General features: G+C 50.4%; 1 non-coding gene across 1 annotated transcript; it reads left to right on the forward strand.

The window, feature by feature from the left end:
- Window positions 1-3399: 3399 nt before the first annotated feature.
- On the forward strand, window positions 3400-3471 carry trnae-uuc. The gene has a single exon. It is a non-coding gene; the product is annotated as a tRNA-Glu (tRNA).
- Window positions 3472-5967: the final 2496 nt, after the last annotated feature.

Consider the following 5967-nt stretch of genomic DNA (forward strand, 5'->3'; position numbering starts at 1 on the left):
GAGGAAAATACAAATAAAATTCCCATAGTGGTGCGAGGAACCGAGTGATTGAAACAGAGCAACGATGAGGATTGTTTCGAGGTGAGCTCCCTCTTCTGTCCAAAGCAAGTCAGAGATAAATCATAAATAAATAAATCTTCAGCTAATAACCCGACGCTGCCTTATCCCCATATCCCTTAATCCCTTTTGCCATAAGAAATCTGTCGCTCTCGGTCTTGAATATGTTCGAGGACTGAGCATCAACAGCCCTTTGGGGTAGCGAGTTCCATGCATTCACCGCCCTGTGAGTGAAGAAGTTCTTCCTCAACTCAGCGCGAAAGGACTGGCCTCTGATTTTGAGGTTGTGACCCCTGGTTTTAGTTTCTCCAACCGGGGGACACGATCTCCCACTGTCTACTCTATCGCGGCCTTTGATGGTCTTATAGGTTTCTATAAGATCCCCTCTGATTCTTCTATATTCTGGAGAACATAGGCCCCAAATTGGTCGGCCTGTCCTCGTCACTCATCCCCTTCATCCCCGGCACGAACCGAGTAAATCTACGCTGCGCCCCCTCCAAGGAAAGTACATGTGGAGTCCTGTAGCTCAGTGGTTAGAGCACTCGCTTTGCAAGTGAGAGACCTGAGTTCAATCCCAGGCAGAGGGCGAAACCTCGGGCAATTTGCTGAATTTAAGGTTTTATATAAATGCCTGCATGACCTCATATGTCTTCAACAGTTTGATGCATAAAGCTGCTGCTTCACATCTTTAGTGCGAACATCTGTTAGCAATAAAGGTAACTTGAATAGTTGGCTGTAATTTACATGCAAAATTGTACAGTGAATTTTAGACCAATATGAAATTTATATTATGTTACAGGATCTACTGTATAGCTTGTTTTCTCCAGTTGTGCATTGTTGCTATTTTCTTTTTATTGATTACAATATAATTGTGGAGTCTTGTAGCTCAGTGGTTAGAGCACTCGCTTTGCAAGCGAGAGACCTGAGTTCAATCCCGGGCCGGGGGCGAAACCTTGGGCAAGTTTCCTTACTCCACACTGAGCCTAATAATAATCCCTCCAAAACCAAAAACAATAATAAATTGGTCATTTTCAATCTACGACTGTTTGTAGGACATTGCTGTGCGCAATTGGCTGCCGCGTTCGCCCACAAATATACAGTCAATTCACTTTACAGTCTATTCTGTGAAGCGCTTTGGGACGTCCTCCCGACGTGAAAAGCGCTATATCAAATGCAAGGATTATTATTATTATTATTATTATTATTGAGCAACGTCGTAAATGGCGCCGTAGGACTTTTCAAGGAGTTTTCTCAGCTGCGGCCGCGATGGCCGAGTGGTCGAGGCGTTGGACTTGAAATCCAACGGGGACTTGCCCGCGCAGGTTCGAAGTCGCAGCGTTTTTTAGGTACAATTTGGTGGAATCCAAGCGACGGAAAATAAAATCACCCTCTCTGGACAACTCCGAATACAAATGCAATCCTCCAACTGCGGCTCCAAAGAACAACGCAAAGCAAATGTCAACATATCCATTGATACCGCGTGTTTTACACCGGGAGGGCAGCGCCGATCACCCGACAGGAGAGGGTTCGCACCCGAGCGGTTGTGTTAATATGACTTTGGTTCTGCGGAGGTCATAACTATCTCCGGCGGCGAACAAAACAATCGTGTTTTCTGCATTGGAGCTCTTCGGCCGTCACTCTTCTTCACATTTTCACCTTCAGTCGTACAATAAACTAATGTCGATGAAGCAACTTTTTTAAGCAAAAAGAAAGGTTGTGACTGATGGCCTCACGGTGATATCTTCTGGTTGTCGCACATGCGTCTGAAGCCCATCAGGTCTGTGCTAATTCTCCCCGCGCCGCGTAATAATACCCCCAAAACAAAACGATAATAAATTGGTCATTTTTAATCCACGGCTGTTTGCGGGTCGCCGCTGTGCGCAATTGGCTGCCGCGTATCGCCCACAAATATACAGTCAATTCACTTTTTATTATTATATTTATTATTATTATTATTATTATTATTATTCTGTGAAGCGCTTTGAGACATCGAGAAGACGTGAAAAGCGCTATATCGAATGCAAGGATTATTAATTCCAGGGAATATTTGGATCAGGACAGCAATAGCCGAGGTGGAGGGGACCTATTGGGGTTTAACCTGTTGGCTACACCCACAAAGCTGACGATCGAAAGCACCATCTGGTGGACATTTAATTCAAGTGAATTTCTTCTGACGTTGGTGCCAATTCGTCACGTTCAGGTGAACGTTTCATTCGTGGCGGTTTGTTGTGGGAAAATTGGTGCGATTTTTCCGCAGAAGTGCACTGACGTAGTCTCTTCCGTTAAAAAACAACCACAAAATGTCATCTATAGAGCGCCTTTCACATCGGGAGGACGTCCCAAAGCGCTGAACGGTCAGGGGTCGGGGCCCGAGCATGGGGGGGTGGGGGGGTGGGGTGGGGGAGGGGGTTAAGGGGTGGGGGAGGGGGAGGGGTGGTGGAGGGGGGAGGGAAGGCAGAGAGGTGGGAGGGAGACCAAAGGCACGGTCGAAGAGAAGGCTCTTGAGACCGGCCTCGAAGGAGGCGAGGGAGGAAGCGAGGCCAAGGGACCGTGGGATGGGGTTCCAGAGTGCGGGGGTGGTGGGCGGGGGGGGGGGGGCGGAGAGGCGGAAAGTTCGGCCCCCGCGAAAGAAGGCGAAAGGGATAAAAACCGTTTGCTGTGAGCGGACGGTTTCACGGACTCTAAAAATGGCGCTCGCCCCTCGTTTACATATCAAACGCTCGACGAGGAAGTGAAGCCTCGGTGACCCTTGAGATCGAGATGAAATGAGTTTGATTTTCCATGAGCTGAAATAGCTTATTCGGGAGAGCGTCAGCGTGAAGATGTCGCGCCCTCTTCTCTGCATTGGTTGCTCAGTCCTACAGCAACTTACCTTTCCTGTGCTCCGCCGGAAAACATCCGAACAAAAATAACTCTGACCGTCTGGATAACCCAACAGTGGGGTCTTTTCTCTGGGCTTCGGTATTTGAACGCGCAATCGGTTGTTTCCCAACTGGTGGAGACCCTGAAGCGAACGTGAAAGTTTCTCGAGCTTTCCCGACTTCGCCGTCTCCCCGTCACACAGAGGATATTGTTCAAGATCCTGGTCCTCACCTTCAAAGCCCTCCGTGGCCAAAAGCGCTGACCGTCCGACGCCTCGGGACGTCCTCCCGGCTTGAAAGGCGCTTTACAAGTGTAATTGTGTCGTCGTCGTCGTCGTTGTTGTTGTTGTTGTCGTGGCTCCATGACGTTGTGTTAAGCTCTCTGGGTCCTGGGTCCAGGAATCTCATTTCAAATCTCTTTGGGAAGCCTCGGACGGAAGAGAGATACAGTACGCGCAATAATTATTCTTCGCAAGTGTGTTCCCTGATGGTCTAGTGGTTAGGGTTCGGTGTTTTCGCCGCCGCTGCCCGGGTTCGATTCCCGGTCGGGGACTATATTACTTTCAAATAAAAGCGTTTTTCTGTGACCATCTTCCAGTCCTTTGTTTTTTTGTCGCACGTGAACTTTGCTTTGCGGCAGTGAGTTCTTCATTGAGAGCCAATAACACTGCCACTCTGCGAGCTTCGTAGGTTCAGCACCTGCCCGAGTACGAAGGGCACTTCGCGTCATGTTTTATTGGTTCCCTCCGTTGGATACGGAGAGTTAATGATCGCCGCTGGAAGCTGACGTTTAATGCGATGGATAAGGCGAGGTCGGCAGACGATAAACGTGCGGCGTTCAGGACCTCATACATGCGAAGCGTGTGCTCTACCCCTGAGCTACGTCCCCACGTGGCTTTGTAAAGAACGGTAAAAGGTTTGCAACGTCATACAAATTCACTTCAGGGTCTTCCGGGTCTCCACCAGTTGGGAATTGAGACACACACGATCATCACGGTTTCGTAAGACATACACAACCTTACAGTTCCCTCCGTTAAACGTTGATGTTATTATCATATCAGCAAAGACGACCACCAAAGCCATCTTACCGGCGACTCGAGGCCTGGGATCGCTTCTGGTTGGAGAAAGGCCTTCCTTCTGTACAGTCGTCGTGTCCTTCGTGTCGAGTCCTCTTCTGCTTCACCCTCTCTCCCTCCTCGTGTCTTTGGTCCCCGATCCGCACTGATAATTTGCACAGTTCACATAGCTTTCCAGTCACCCAGGGATGGATGGTACGAGCTGGACCTCCCGGTGTGTGAGATCGTCCTTGGGCCCCCATTTCACAAGTGTCTGCCCTTATCTCTTTACACGTTACTTCTTCCACTGTTGGGTCCAAAATCAGTTACGTCCCTTAATCTTAACCTTGCGTTTGGTGAACTGCCATTTTCTTCTCATCTCAGGTAATTCGAGAAGGCTTTCTTTACTCGGGCCGATCACAACAACAACAACAACAACAAGATTCCATTGATAGAGCGCCTTTCACGTCGGGAGGACGTCCCAAGGCGCTGGACAGTTGGGTCAGGACCCGAGCATTGGGGGGGAAATGGTCAGGGTGAGGGGAGGGAAGGGAGGGAGCGAGGAGGGGGTAGTGAGTCGAGAGCGGAGCTGAAGGCTCGGTCAAAGAGAAAGGTCTTGAAGACCGGCCTTTAAGGAGGAAAGGGAGGAGGCGGCGAAGGCACTGGGGGATAGAGTTCCAGAGCCTCGGGGCTGAGAGGCTAAAGGCCACCGATGGTAGGGCGGTTGGGGCGGGGGATGTGGAGCAGACCGGAGCCAGAGGAACGGAGGGTACGGGCAGGAAGGTAGGGGGATAGTAGGTCGGAGAGGTAGGAGGGAGCGAGGCCGTGAATGGCCTTGGAAGTGAGGATGAGGATCTTGAATTGGATCCTCTGGGGGATGGGGAGCCGATGGAGGAGAGCGAGGGCGAGGGTGGGAGTGATGTGGTCCCGAAGCCTAGTGCGGGACAGGACACGAGCTGCCGAGGTCTGAATGACCAAAGGGAATGATAAAAGAGCCAGAGTTTGGTTCGTGTATTTTGTGAGGCGCAGAGAGGATAAACGCGAGTGAAGGTGAATGAGGAGACTTATTGGGATTTAGGATCAAATCTCTTCATTAATGATCTTCGTGAGGGCGACGGCAACAACAACAACAACAACAACAACTGGCAGCCCTCACACAGGGTATTGGTCCAGACGGCGCATCTCATCTGTTTGGTGGCCAGTCAGCAGATGGGACGAGCCATCTTTTGGGAGCATCGCAAGAGGCCAAACAGAATCGCACCAATTGCTTCTGTTTTCACTGAATTTGTGTCACTGGCGAGTTTACAAGTAGAGCGCCACACGAGCACGAAATACGACGCGTACCGCGCTTCAAATTAGCCCAAATTTGAGTCGGACCTACGATTAAGAGTGCGGAGAAAGGGAAGTCATGGATTTAGTGATGGTCTCCCATTCTGTTTGGCTCCCGGGCAATGATGTGCGGTGTGATCAGCGAGGGTGGAGGGCAGAGAGGGCAGGAGCATGGCCGAAGGTACGGTCGAAGAGGAGGGTCTCGACCAGAGGCATTCCTTGAAGGAGGCAGTGAGGGAGCAACGTGGGATAGGAATGCGGGATCGAGTTCCATAGGGTGGGGGCAGAGAGGGTGAAGGGTTGACCGCCAGCGGTGGAGCGCGGGGGGGTGGGGGAGGGGGACATAGAGTTGAATGGAATAACATGAACGGAACTTGCTGATCGATAAAACAGTACACGTATGCGACTTTACATTGATAAAGCGCCTTTCACATCGGGAGAATTGGTGAGAATATTTGGTGGACTTCAAACGAGATGCTCTGCGCGATCAGTTGTCAAGCGCTCTGAGACGCCTTCCCGGCATCTGTATAAATCCAAGTTGTCGTTGTTGTTGTTGTTCTGCGTCTTCTCGAACACTCCGTCGCTGGAAGATTGAAGGTGAAGGTGCCACCGAGATTGGGTCACCGGATTGGAAGTCCAGAGTGTTGCCACTTACGCCACGAAAC

This window comes from Callorhinchus milii, unplaced genomic scaffold (assembly GCF_018977255.1).
Source record: "Callorhinchus milii isolate IMCB2004 unplaced genomic scaffold, IMCB_Cmil_1.0 Scaffold134, whole genome shotgun sequence".
NCBI lineage: Eukaryota > Metazoa > Chordata > Chondrichthyes > Chimaeriformes > Callorhinchidae > Callorhinchus > Callorhinchus milii.